At 36.7% G+C, this 13191-nt stretch overlaps 18 non-coding genes across 18 annotated transcripts; all 18 read left to right on the forward strand.

Annotated features, from left to right (window-relative positions):
- Positions 1-192: 192 nt before the first annotated feature.
- TRNAL-UAG (transfer RNA leucine (anticodon UAG)) lies at positions 193-274 on the forward strand. Its single transcript has one exon. It is a non-coding gene; the product is annotated as a tRNA-Leu (tRNA).
- A 748-nt stretch (positions 275-1022) lies between these two features.
- TRNAL-AAG (transfer RNA leucine (anticodon AAG)) lies at positions 1023-1104 on the forward strand. Its single transcript has one exon. It is a non-coding gene; the product is annotated as a tRNA-Leu (tRNA).
- Positions 1105-1521: 417 nt separating this feature from the next.
- Positions 1522-1603, forward strand: TRNAL-UAG (transfer RNA leucine (anticodon UAG)). Its single transcript has one exon. It is a non-coding gene; the product is annotated as a tRNA-Leu (tRNA).
- Positions 1604-2223: 620 nt separating this feature from the next.
- TRNAL-AAG (transfer RNA leucine (anticodon AAG)) lies at positions 2224-2305 on the forward strand. The gene has a single exon. It is a non-coding gene; the product is annotated as a tRNA-Leu (tRNA).
- A 417-nt stretch (positions 2306-2722) lies between these two features.
- On the forward strand, positions 2723-2804 carry TRNAL-UAG (transfer RNA leucine (anticodon UAG)). The gene has a single exon. It is a non-coding gene; the product is annotated as a tRNA-Leu (tRNA).
- Positions 2805-3552: 748 nt separating this feature from the next.
- TRNAL-AAG (transfer RNA leucine (anticodon AAG)) lies at positions 3553-3634 on the forward strand. The gene has a single exon. It is a non-coding gene; the product is annotated as a tRNA-Leu (tRNA).
- A 622-nt stretch (positions 3635-4256) lies between these two features.
- Positions 4257-4338, forward strand: TRNAL-AAG (transfer RNA leucine (anticodon AAG)). Its single transcript has one exon. It is a non-coding gene; the product is annotated as a tRNA-Leu (tRNA).
- Positions 4339-4752: 414 nt separating this feature from the next.
- TRNAL-UAG (transfer RNA leucine (anticodon UAG)) lies at positions 4753-4834 on the forward strand. The gene has a single exon. It is a non-coding gene; the product is annotated as a tRNA-Leu (tRNA).
- A 737-nt stretch (positions 4835-5571) lies between these two features.
- Positions 5572-5653, forward strand: TRNAL-AAG (transfer RNA leucine (anticodon AAG)). Its single transcript has one exon. It is a non-coding gene; the product is annotated as a tRNA-Leu (tRNA).
- A 622-nt stretch (positions 5654-6275) lies between these two features.
- On the forward strand, positions 6276-6357 carry TRNAL-AAG (transfer RNA leucine (anticodon AAG)). The gene has a single exon. It is a non-coding gene; the product is annotated as a tRNA-Leu (tRNA).
- A 417-nt stretch (positions 6358-6774) lies between these two features.
- On the forward strand, positions 6775-6856 carry TRNAL-UAG (transfer RNA leucine (anticodon UAG)). Its single transcript has one exon. It is a non-coding gene; the product is annotated as a tRNA-Leu (tRNA).
- Positions 6857-7593: 737 nt separating this feature from the next.
- On the forward strand, positions 7594-7675 carry TRNAL-AAG (transfer RNA leucine (anticodon AAG)). The gene has a single exon. It is a non-coding gene; the product is annotated as a tRNA-Leu (tRNA).
- A 419-nt stretch (positions 7676-8094) lies between these two features.
- Positions 8095-8176, forward strand: TRNAL-UAG (transfer RNA leucine (anticodon UAG)). Its single transcript has one exon. It is a non-coding gene; the product is annotated as a tRNA-Leu (tRNA).
- A 748-nt stretch (positions 8177-8924) lies between these two features.
- TRNAL-AAG (transfer RNA leucine (anticodon AAG)) lies at positions 8925-9006 on the forward strand. Its single transcript has one exon. It is a non-coding gene; the product is annotated as a tRNA-Leu (tRNA).
- Positions 9007-9423: 417 nt separating this feature from the next.
- Positions 9424-9505, forward strand: TRNAL-UAG (transfer RNA leucine (anticodon UAG)). Its single transcript has one exon. It is a non-coding gene; the product is annotated as a tRNA-Leu (tRNA).
- Positions 9506-10242: 737 nt separating this feature from the next.
- Positions 10243-10324, forward strand: TRNAL-AAG (transfer RNA leucine (anticodon AAG)). The gene has a single exon. It is a non-coding gene; the product is annotated as a tRNA-Leu (tRNA).
- A 417-nt stretch (positions 10325-10741) lies between these two features.
- Positions 10742-10823, forward strand: TRNAL-UAG (transfer RNA leucine (anticodon UAG)). The gene has a single exon. It is a non-coding gene; the product is annotated as a tRNA-Leu (tRNA).
- A 748-nt stretch (positions 10824-11571) lies between these two features.
- TRNAL-AAG (transfer RNA leucine (anticodon AAG)) lies at positions 11572-11653 on the forward strand. Its single transcript has one exon. It is a non-coding gene; the product is annotated as a tRNA-Leu (tRNA).
- Positions 11654-13191: the final 1538 nt, after the last annotated feature.

Genomic DNA, 13191 nt, shown 5'->3' on the forward strand with positions numbered 1-13191 from the left:
CCATTTCTCATCTAGATTGCATGGCAACCAATATTCTTTTTAAAAAAAATCTTTTCTCACTTATGTTAAGAGCATCTAAAATGCTTAACATAAAACATATTTTTACGTATTTCTTTAATACAACAACAACATTTTCTGTAATTCTAGTTCTAGATTCAAGACTGTGAGAAACTATGAGTTACCTTTAAGTGTGGTAGCATGGCCGAGCGGTCTAAGGCGCTGGATTTAGGCTCCAGTCTCTTCGGAGGCGTGGGTTCAAATCCCACTGCTGCCATAATTATCTTCCAAAAACAAAATCAGTTATTTTCTCTTAAAGTTCAAATTCTATCTGGTGTATGATAGTTGCTGGGACAATTCAACAACAGAGTTCAAAAACGTTTATCATATTTACTAGATACTTTTCAAAAATATTTCTAAAGACTGTAGAGACATAAAAATTAACTTGAAGTGATTACAATTGGATGCATTGGGCATCCTGGCATTCGGGAAGCTGCAAGTCAGGAAACTGATAGCAGAATCCCAAACACTTGTAAAACGACTGATTTTGGAACTCTGTCCTATATGTAGGGGATGTTATGGTGGGGTAATGGTTAGGCACTAAGGTGGTGGGGTAATGGTTAGGCACTAAGAAGGGAGGTTAAGAGTTTGGAACTATAGTAGTATGTTTAAGGTTATGATGCAGATAGGAAGGGTCATGGTAAGATACTAAGAGGTTTTGGGGTTAGGCATGGAAGAAAAAGAATTAAGGATAGGCTGCAGGTATGTTCAGTGTTAAAGTTAGGGGCTCGATGTTGAAAGTTAGAAGGCTTACCTAGCAAGTGTCTGAATTGTGAGCATTGAGATGTCCCTAATATTGCAATGACCACCAGAAACACAAGCCCCAGTATCACGTACCTAACCCTAACCATATGTGAATGCTCTAATAAATCTCAATATGTTTTATTACTTCATATAAAGTGAACAAAACACATTTAAATAATCATTTGATAGATTTTTGAGCCACATGAACATTGCACCCATGAGGTAGCATGGCCGAGCGGTCTAAGGCGCTGGATTAAGGCTCCAGTCTCTTCGGAGGCGTGGGTTCAAATCCCACTGCTGCCACATTTATTATTGATATATATATTGTTAGAGGTTGATGTTTTCATTGTTCTATCCACAAGAATGCAATTCAATTAAAAAGTAAGTGTTCATCATCACATTGTTATAACAGCTAATTTCTTTCTTTGCTAACTTCCCAAAGCTGCCATATAAATTTTCCAAAGAAAATGTCAGTGATTGGTTTCAAAGTGGTAAACTCGACTAAAATGCAAATTAATTAAAAATTAACCATTTCTCATCTAGATTGCATGGCAACCAATATTCTTTTTAAAAAAAATCTTTTCTCACTTATGTTAAGAGCATCTAAAATGCTTAACATAAAACATATTTTGACGTATTTCTTTAATACAACAACAACATTTTCTGTAATTCTAGTTCTAGATTCCAGACTGTGAGAAACTATGAGTTACCTTTAAGTGTGGTAGCATGGCCGAGCGGTCTAAGGCGCTGGATTTAGGCTCCAGTCTTTTCGGAGGCGTGGGTTCAAATCCCACTGCTGCCATAATTATCTTCCAAAAACAAAATCAGTTATTTTCTCTTAAAGTTCAAATTCTATCTGGTGTATGATAGTTGCTGGGACAATTCAACAACAGAGTTCAAAAACGTTTATCATATTTACTAGATACTTTTCAAAAATATTTCTAAAGACTGTAGAGACATAAAAATTAACTTGAAGTGATTACAATTGGATGCATTGGGCATCCTGGCATTCGGGAAGCTGCAAGTCAGGAAACTGATAGCAGAATCCCAAACACTTGTAAAATGACTGATTTTGGAACTCTGTCCTATGTGTAGGGGATGTTATGGTTCAATGGCAGGGGGTGGGGTAATGGTTAGGCACTAAGAAGGGAGGTTAAGAGTTTGAAACTATAGGAGTATGTTTAAGGTTATGATGCAGATAGGAAGGGTCATGGTAAGATACTAAGAGGTTTTGGGGTTAGGCATTGGAAGGAAAAGAATTAAGGATAGGCTGCAGGTATGTTCAGTGTTAGAGTTAGGAGCTCGATGTTGAAAGTTAGAAGGCTTGCCTAGCAAGTGTCAGTATTGTGAGCATTGAGATGTCCCTAATATTGCAATGACCACCAGAAACCCAAGCCCCAGTATCACGCACTGCACCCATGAGGTAGCATGGCCGAGCGGTCTAAGGCGCTGGATTAAGGCTCCAGTCTCTTCGGAGGCGTGGGTTCAAATCCCACTGCTGCCACATTTATTATTGATATATATATTGTTAGAGGTTGATGTTTTCATTGTTCTATCCACAAGAATGCAATTCAATTAAAAAGTAAGTGTTCATCATCACATTGTTATAACAGCTAATTTATTTCTTTGCTAACTTCCCAAAGCTGCCATATAAATTTTCCAAAGAAAATGTCAGTGATTGGTTTCAAAGTGGTAAACTCGACTAAAATGCAAATTAATTAAAAATTAACCATTTCTCATCTAGATTGCATGGCAACCAATATTCTTTTTAAAAAAAATCTTTTCTCACTTATGTTAAGAGCATCTAAAATGCTTAACATAAAACATATTTTTACGTATTTCTTTAATACAACAACAACATTTTCTGTAATTCTAGTTCTAGATTCCAGACTGTGAGAAACTATGAGTTACCTTTAAGTGTGGTAGCATGGCCGAGCGGTCTAAGGCGCTGGATTTAGGCTCCAGTCTCTTCGGAGGCGTGGGTTCAAATCCCACTGCTGCCATAATTATCTTCCAAAAACAAAATCAGTTATTTTCTCTTAAAGTTCAAATTCTATCTGGTGTATGATAGTTGCTGGGACAATTCAACAACAGAGTTCAAAAACGTTTATCATATTTACTAGATACTTTTCAAAAATATTTCTAAAGACTGTAGAGACATAAAAATTAACTTGAAGTGATTACAATTGGATGCATTGGGCATCCTGGCATTCGGGAAGCTGCAAGTCAGGAAACTGATAGCAGAATCCCAAACACTTGTAAAACGACTGATTTTGGAACTCTGTCCTATATGTAGGGGATGTTATGGTGGGGTAATGGTTAGGCACTAAGGTGGTGGGGTAATGGTTAGGCACTAAGAAGGGAGGTTAAGAGTTTGGAACTATAGTAGTATGTTTAAGGTTATGATGCAGATAGGAAGGGTCATGGTAAGATACTAAGAGGTTTTGGGGTTAGGCATGGAAGAAAAAGAATTAAGGATAGGCTGCAGGTATGTTCAGTGTTAAAGTTAGGGGCTCGATGTTGAAAGTTAGAAGGCTTACCTAGCAAGTGTCTGAATTGTGAGCATTGAGATGTCCCTAATATTGCAATGACCACCAGAAACACAAGCCCCAGTATCACGTACCTAACCCTAACCATATGTGAATGCTCTAATAAATCTCAATATGTTTTGTTACTTCATATAAAGTGAACAAAACACATTTAAATAATCATTTGATAGATTTTTGAGCCACATGAACACTGCACCCATGAGGTAGCATGGCCGAGCGGTCTAAGGCGCTGGATTAAGGCTCCAGTCTCTTCGGAGGCGTGGGTTCAAATCCCACTGCTGCCACATTTATTATTGATATATATATTGTTAGAGGTTGATGTTTTCATTGTTCTATCCACAAGAATGCAATTCAATTAAAAAGTAAGTGTTCATCATCACATTGTTATAACAGCTAATTTCTTTCTTTGCTAACTTCCCAAAGCTGCCATATAAATTTTCCAAAGAAAATGTCAGTGATTGGTTTCAAAGTGGTAAACTCGACTAAAATGCAAATTAATTAAAAATTAACCATTTCTCATCTAGATTGCATGGCAACCAATATTCTTTTTAAAAAAAATCTTTTCTCACTTATGTTAAGAGCATCTAAAATGCTTAACATAAAACATATTTAAGGAAGGAAAAGAATTAAGGATAGGCTGCAGGTATGTTCAGTGTTAGAGTTAGGAGCTCGATGTTGAAAGTTAGAAGGCTTGCCTAGCAAGTGTCAGTATTGTGAGCATTGAGATGTCCCTAATATTGCAATGACCACCAGAAACCCAAGCCCCAGTATCACGTACCTAACCCTAACCATATGTGAATGCTCTAATAAATCTCAATATGTTTTGTTACTTCATATAAAGTGAACAAAACACATTTAAATAATCATTTGATAGATTTTTGAGCCACATGAACACTGCACCCATGAGGTAGCATGGCCGAGCGGTCTAAGGCGCTGGATTAAGGCTCCAGTCTCTTCGGAGGCGTGGGTTCAAATCCCACTGCTGCCACATTTATTATTGATATATATATTGTTAGAGGTTGATGTTTTCATTGTTCTATCCACAAGAATGCAATTCAATTAAAAAGTAAGTGTTCATCATCACATTGTTATAACAGCTAATTTCTTTCTTTGCTAACTTCCCAAAGCTGCCATATAAATTTTCCAAAGAAAATGTCAGTGATTGGTTTCAAAGTGGTAAACTCGACTAAAATGCAAATTAATTAAAAATTAACCATTTCTCATCTAGATTGCATGGCAACCAATATTCTTTTTAAAAAAAATCTTTTCTCACTTATGTTAAGAGCATCTAAAATGCTTAACATAAAACATATTTTTACGTATTTCTTTAATACAACAACATTTTCTGTAATTCTAGTTCTAGATTCCAGACTGTGAGAAACTATGAGTTACCTTTAAGTGTGGTAGCATGGCCGAGCGGACTAAGGCGCTGGATTTAGGCTCCAGTCTCTTCGGAGGCGTGGGTTCAAATCCCACTGCTGCCATAATTATCTTCCAAAAACAAAATCAGTTATTTTCTCTTAAAGTTCAAATTCTATCTGGTGTATGATAGTTGCTGGGACAATTCAACAACAGAGTTCAAAAACGTTTATCATATTTACTAGATACTTTTCAAAAATATTTCTAAAGACTGTAGAGACATAAAAATTAACTTGAAGTGATTACAATTGGATGCATTGGGCATCCTGGCATTCGGGAAGCTGCAAGTCAGGAAACTGATAGCAGAATCCCAAACACTTGTAAAACGACTGATTTTGGAACTCTGTCCTATGTGTAGGGGATGTTATGGTTCAATGGCAGGGGGTGGGGTAATGGTTAGGCACTAAGAAGGGAGGTTAAGAGTTTGAAACTATAGGAGTATGTTTAAGGTTATGATGCAGATAGGAAGGGTCATGGTAAGATACTAAGAGGTTTTGGGGTTAGGCATTGGAAGGAAAAGAATTAAGGATAGGCTGCAGGTATGTTCAGTGTTAGAGTTAGGAGCTCGATGTTGAAAGTTAGAAGGCTTGCCTAGCAAGTGTCAGTATTGTGAGCATTGAGATGTCCCTAATATTGCAATGACCACCAGAAACCCAAGCCCCAGTATCACGTACCTAACCCTAACCATATGTGAATGCTCTAATAAATCTCAATATGTTTTGTTACTTCATATAAAGTGAACAAAACACATTTAAATAATCATTTGATAGATTTTTGAGCCACATGAACACTGCACCCATGAGGTAGCATGGCCGAGCGGTCTAAGGTGCTGGATTAAGGCTCCAGTCTCTTCGGAGGCGTGGGTTCAAATCCCACTGCTGCCACATTTATTATTGATATATATATTGTTAGAGGTTGATGTTTTCATTGTTCTATCCACAAGAATGCAATTCAATTAAAAAGTAAGTGTTCATCATCACATTGTTATAACAGCTAATTTCTTTCTTTGCTAACTTCCCAAAGCTGCCATATAAATTTTCCAAAGAAAATGTCAGTGATTGGTTTCAAAGTGGTAAACTCGACTAAAATGCAAATTAATTAAAAATTAACCATTTCTCATCTAGATTGCATGGCAACCAATATTCTTTTTAAAAAAAATCTTTTCTCACTTATGTTAAGAGCATCTAAAATGCTTAACATAAAACATATTTAAGGAAGGAAAAGAATTAAGGATAGGCTGCAGGTATGTTCAGTGTTAGAGTTAGGAGCTCGATGTTGAAAGTTAGAAGGCTTGCCTAGCAAGTGTCAGTATTGTGAGCATTGAGATGTCCCTAATATTGCAATGACCACCAGAAACCCAAGCCCCAGTATCACGTACCTAACCCTAACCATATGTGAATGCTCTAATAAATCTCAATATGTTTTGTTACTTCATATAAAGTGAACAAAACACATTTAAATAATCATTTGATAGATTTTTGAGCCACATGAACACTGCACCCATGAGGTAGCATGGCCGAGCGGTCTAAGGCGCTGGATTAAGGCTCCAGTCTCTTCGGAGGCGTGGGTTCAAATCCCACTGCTGCCACATTTATTATTGATATATATATTGTTAGAGGTTGATGTTTTCATTGTTCTATCCACAAGAATGCAATTCAATTAAAAAGTAAGTGTTCATCATCACATTGTTATAACAGCTAATTTCTTTCTTTGCTAACTTCCCAAAGCTGCCATATAAATTTTCCAAAGAAAATGTCAGTGATTGGTTTCAAAGTGGTAAACTCGACTAAAATGCAAATTAATTAAAAATTAACCATTTCTCATCTAGATTGCATGGCAACCAATATTCTTTTTAAAAAAAATCTTTTCTCACTTATGTTAAGAGCATCTAAAATGCTTAACATAAAACATATTTTTACGTATTTCTTTAATACAACAACAACATTTTCTGTAATTCTAGTTCTAGATTCCAGACTGTGAGAAACTATGAGTTACCTTTAAGTGTGGTAGCATGGCCGAGCGGACTAAGGCGCTGGATTTAGGCTCCAGTCTCTTCGGAGGCGTGGGTTCAAATCCCACTGCTGCCATAATTATCTTCCAAAAACAAAATCAGTTATTTTCTCTTAAAGTTCAAATTCTATCTGGTGTATGATAGTTGCTGGGACAATTCAACAACAGAGTTCAAAAACGTTTATCATATTTACTAGATACTTTTCAAAAATATTTCTAAAGACTGTAGAGACATAAAAATTAACTTGAAGTGATTACAATTGGATGCATTGGGCATCCTGGCATTCGGGAAGCTGCAAGTCAGGAAACTGATAGCAGAATCCCAAACACTTGTAAAACGACTGATTTTGGAACTCTGTCCTATGTGTAGGGGATGTTATGGTTCAATGGCAGGGGGTGGGGTAATGGTTAGGCACTAAGAAGGGAGGTTAAGAGTTTGAAACTATAGGAGTATGTTTAAGGTTATGATGCAGATAGGAAGGGTCATGGTAAGATACTAAGAGGTTTTGGGGTTAGGCATTGGAAGGAAAAGATTTAAGGATAGGCTGCAGGTATGTTCAGTGTTAGAGTTAGGAGCTCGATGTTGAAAGTTAGAAGGCTTGCCTAGCAAGTGTCAGTATTGTGAGCATTGAGATGTCCCTAATATTGCAATGACCACCAGAAACCCAAGCCCCAGTATCACGTACCTAACCCTAACCATATGTGAATGCTCTAATAAATCTCAATATGTTTTGTTACTTCATATAAAGTGAACAAAACACATTTAAATAATCATTTGATAGATTTTTGAGCCACATGAACACTGCACCCATGAGGTAGCATGGCCGAGCGGTCTAAGGTGCTGGATTAAGGCTCCAGTCTCTTCGGAGGCGTGGGTTCAAATCCCACTGCTGCCACATTTATTATTGATATATATATATTGTTAGAGGTTGATGTTTTCATTGTTCTATCCACAAGAATGCAATTCAATTAAAAAGTAAGTGTTCATCATCACATTGTTATAACAGCTAATTTCTTTCTTTGCTAACTTCCCAAAGCTGCCATATAAATTTTCCAAAGAAAATGTCAGTGATTGGTTTCAAAGTGGTAAACTCGACTAAAATGCAAATTAATTAAAAATTAACCATTTCTCATCTAGATTGCATGGCAACCAATATTCTTTTTAAAAAAAATCTTTTCTCACTTATGTTAAGAGCATCTAAAATGCTTAACATAAAACATATTTTTACGTATTTCTTTAATACAACAACAACATTTTCTGTAATTCTAGTTCTAGATTCCAGACTGTGAGAAACTATGAGTTATCTTTAAGTGTGGTAGCATGGCCGAGCGGTCTAAGGCGCTGGATTTAGGCTCCAGTCTCTTCGGAGGCGTGGGTTCAAATCCCACTGCTGCCATAATTATCTTCCAAAAACAAAATCAGTTATTTTCTCTTAAAGTTCAAATTCTATCTGGTGTATGATAGTTGCTGGGACAATTCAACAACAGAGTTCAAAAACGTTTATCATATTTACTAGATACTTTTCAAAAATATTTCTAAAGACTGTAGAGACATAAAAATGAACTTGAAGTGATTACAATTGGATGCATTGGGCATCCTGGCATTCGGGAAGCTGCAAGTCAGGAAACTGATAGCAGAATCCCAAACACTTGTAAAACGACTGATTTTGGAACTCTGTCCTATATGTAGGGGATGTTATGGTGGGGTAATGGTTAGGCACTAAGGTGGTGGGGTAATGGTTAGGCACTAAGAAGGGAGGTTAAGAGTTTGGAACTATAGTAGTATGTTTAAGGTTATGATGCAGATAGGAAGGGTCATGGTAAGATACTAAGAGGTTTTGGGGTTAGGCATGGAAGAAAAAGAATTAAGGATAGGCTGCAGGTATGTTCAGTGTTAAAGTTAGGGGCTCGATGTTGAAAGTTAGAAGGCTTACCTAGCAAGTGTCTGAATTGTGAGCATTGAGATGTCCCTAATATTGCAATGACCACCAGAAACCCAAGCCCCAGTATCACGTACCTAACCCTAACCATATGTGAATGCTCTAATAAATCTCAATATGTTTTGTTACTTCATATAAAGTGAACAAAACACATTTAAATAATCATTTGATAGATTTTTGAGCCACATGAACACTGCACCCATGAGGTAGCATGGCCGAGCGGTCTAAGGCGCTGGATTAAGGCTCCAGTCTCTTCGGAGGCGTGGGTTCAAATCCCACTGCTGCCACATTTATTATTGATATATATATTGTTAGAGGTTGATGTTTTCATTGTTCTATCCACAAGAATGCAATTCAATTAAAAAGTAAGTGTTCATCATCACATTGTTATAACAGCTAATTTCTTTCTTTGCTAACTTCCCAAAGCTGCCATATAAATTTTCCAAAGAAAATGTCAGTGATTGGTTTCAAAGTGGTAAACTCGACTAAAATGCAAATTAATTAAAAATTAACCATTTCTCATCTAGATTGCATGGCAACCAATATTCTTTTAAAAAAAAATCTTTTCTCACTTATGTTAAGAGCATCTAAAATGCTTAACATAAAACATATTTTTACGTATTTCTTTAATACAACAACAACATTTTCTGTAATTCTAGTTCTAGATTCCAGACTGTGAGAAACTATGAGTTACCTTTAAGTGTGGTAGCATGGCCGAGCGGACTAAGGCGCTGGATTTAGGCTCCAGTCTCTTCGGAGGCGTGGGTTCAAATCCCACTGCTGCCATAATTATCTTCCAAAAACAAAATCAGTTATTTTCTCTTAAAGTTCAAATTCTATCTGGTGTATGATAGTTGCTGGGACAATTCAACAACAGAGTTCAAAAACGTTTATCATATTTACTAGATACTTTTCAAAAATATTTCTAAAGACTGTAGAGACATAAAAATTAACTTGAAGTGATTACAATTGGATGCATTGGGCATCCTGGCATTCGGGAAGCTGCAAGTCAGGAAACTGATAGCAGAATCCCAAACACTTGTAAAACGACTGATTTTGGAACTCTGTCCTATGTGTAGGGGATGTTATGGTTCAATGGCAGGGGGTGGGGTAATGGTTAGGCACTAAGAAGGGAGGTTAAGAGTTTGAAACTATAGGAGTATGTTTAAGGTTATGATGCAGATAGGAAGGGTCATGGTAAGATACTAAGAGGTTTTGGGGTTAGGCATTGGAAGGAAAAGAATTAAGGATAGGCTGCAGGTATGTTCAGTGTTAGAGTTAGGAGCTCGATGTTGAAAGTTAGAAGGCTTGCCTAGCAAGTGTCAGTATTGTGAGCATTGAGATGTCCCTAATATTGCAATGACCACCAGAAACCCAAGCCCCAGTATCACGTACCTAACCCTAACCATATGTGAATGCTCTAATAAATCTCAATATGTTTTGTTACTTCATATAAAGTGAACAAAACACATTTAAATAATCATTTGATAGATTTTTGAACCACATGAACACTGCACCCATGAGGTAGCATGGCCAAGCGGTCTAAGGCGCTGGATTAAGGCTCCAGTCTCTTCGGAGGCGTGGGTTCAAATCCCACTGCTGCCACATTTATTATTGATATATATATTGTTAGAGGTTGATGTTTTCATTGTTCTATCCACAAGAATGCAATTCAATTAAAAAGTAAGTGTTCATCATCACATTGTTATAACAGCTAATTTCTTTCTTTGCTAACTTCCCAAAGCTGCCATATAAATTTTCCAAAGAAAATGTCAGTGATTGGTTTCAAAGTGGTAAACTCGACTAAAATGCAAATTAATTAAAAATTAACCATTTCTCATCTAGATTGCATGGCAACCAATATTCTTTTTAAAAAAAATCTTTTCTCACTTATGTTAAGAGCATCTAAAATGCTTAACATAAAACATATTTTTACGTATTTCTTTAATACAACAACAACATTTTCTGTAATTCTAGTTCTAGATTCCAGACTGTGAGAAACTATGAGTTACCTTTAAGTGTGGTAGCATGGCCGAGCGGTCTAAGGCGCTGGATTTAGGCTCCAGTCTCTTCGGAGGCGTGGGTTCAAATCCCACTGCTGCCATAATTATCTTCCAAAAACAAAATCAGTTATTTTCTCTTAAAGTTCAAATTCTATCTGGTGTATGATAGTTGCTGTGACAATTCAACAACAGAATTCAAAAACGTTTATCATATTTACTAGATACTTTTCAAAAATATTTCTAAAGACTGTAGAGACATAAAAATTAACTTGAAGTGATTACAATTGGATGCATTGGGCATCCTGGCATTCGGGAAGCTGCAAGTCAGGAAACTGATAGCAGAATCCCAAACACTTGTAAAACGACTGATTTTGGAACTCTGTCCTATATGTAGGGGATGTTATGGTGGGGTAATGGTTAGGCACTAAGGTGGTGGGGTAATGGTTAGGCACTAAGAAGGGAGGTTAAGAGTTTGGAACTATAGTAGTATGTTTAAGGTTATGATGCAGATAGGAAGGGTCATGGTAAGATACTAAGAGGTTTTGGGGTTAGGCATGGAAGAAAAAGAATTAAGGATAGGCTGCAGGTATGTTCAGTGTTAAAGTTAGGGGCTCGATGTTGAAAGTTAGAAGGCTTACCTAGCAAGTGTCTGAATTGTGAGCATTGAGATGTCCCTAATATTGCAATGACCACCAGAAACACAAGCCCCAGTATCACGTACCTAACCCTAACCATATGTGAATGCTCTAATAAATCTCAATATGTTTTATTACTTCATATAAAGTGAACAAAACACATTTAAATAATCATTTGATAGATTTTTGAGCCACATGAACATTGCACCCATGAGGTAGCATGGCCGAGCGGTCTAAGGCGCTGGATTAAGGCTCCAGTCTCTTCGGAGGCGTGGGTTCAAATCCCACTGCTGCCACATTTATTATTGATATATATATTGTTAGAGGTTGATGTTTTCATTGTTCTATCCACAAGAATGCAATTCAATTAAAAAGTAAGTGTTCATCATCACATTGTTATAACAGCTAATTTCTTTCTTTGCTAACTTCCCAAAGCTGCCATATAAATTTTCCAAAGAAAATGTCAGTGATTGGTTTCAAAGTGGTAAACTCGACTAAAATGCAAATTAATTAAAAATTAACCATTTCTCATCTAGATTGCATGGCAACCAATATTCTTTTTAAAAAAAATCTTTTCTCACTTATGTTAAGAGCATCTAAAATGCTTAACATAAAACATATTTTTACGTATTTCTTTAATACAACAACAACATTTTCTGTAATTCTAGTTCTAGATTCCAGACTGTGAGAAACTATGAGTTACCTTTAAGTGTGGTAGCATGGCCGAGCGGTCTAAGGCGCTGGATTTAGGCTCCAGTCTTTTCGGAGGCGTGGGTTCAAATCCCACAGCTGCCATAATTATCTTCCAAAAACAAAATCAGTTATTTTCTCTTAAAGTTCAAATTCTATCTGGTGTATGATAGTTGCTGGGACAATTCAACAACAGAGTTCAAAAACGTTTATCATATTTACTAGATACTTTTCAAAAATATTTCTAAAGACTGTAGAGACATAAAAATTAACTTGAAGTGATTACAATTGGATGCATTGGGCATCCTGGCATTCGGGAAGCTGCAAGTCAGGAAACTGATAGCAGAATCCCAAACACTTGTAAAATGACTGATTTTGGAACTCTGTCCTATGTGTAGGGGATGTTATGGTTCAATGGCAGGGGGTGGGGTAATGGTTAGGCACTAAGAAGGGAGGTTAAGAGTTTGAAACTATAGGAGTATGTTTAAGGTTATGATGCAGATAGGAAGGGTCATGGTAAGATACTAAGAGGTTTTGGGGTTAGGCATTGGAAGGAAAAGAATTAAGGATAGGCTGCAGGTATGTTCAGTGTTAGAGTTAGGAGCTCGATGTTGAAAGTTAGAAGGCTTGCCTAGCAAGTGTCAGTATTGTGAGCATTGAGATGTCCCTAATATTGCAATGACCACCAGAAACCCAAGCCCCAGTATCACGTACCTAACCCTAACCATATGTGAATGCTCTAATAAATCTCAATATGTTTTGTTACTTCATATAAAGTGAACAAAACACATTTAAATAATCATTTGATAGATTTTTGAGCCACATGAACACTGCACCCATGAGGTAGCATGGCCGAGCGGTCTAAGGCGCTGGATTAAGGCTCTAGTCTCTTCGGAGGCGTGGGTTCAAATCCCACTGCTGCCACATTTATTATTGATATATATATTGTTAGAGGTTGATGTTTTCATTGTTCTATCCACAAGAATGCAATTCAATTAAAAAGTAAGTGTTCATCATCACATTGTTATAACAGCTAATTTCTTTCTTTGCTAACTTCCCAAAGCTGCCATATAAATTTTCCAAAGAAAATGTCAGTGATTGGTTTCAAAGTGGTAAACTCGACTAAAATGCAAATTAATTAAAA

The sequence above is a fragment of the Crinia signifera genome, chromosome 6, assembly GCF_055691185.1.
Source record: "Crinia signifera chromosome 6, ASM5569118v1, whole genome shotgun sequence".
Lineage (NCBI taxonomy): Eukaryota > Metazoa > Chordata > Amphibia > Anura > Myobatrachidae > Crinia > Crinia signifera.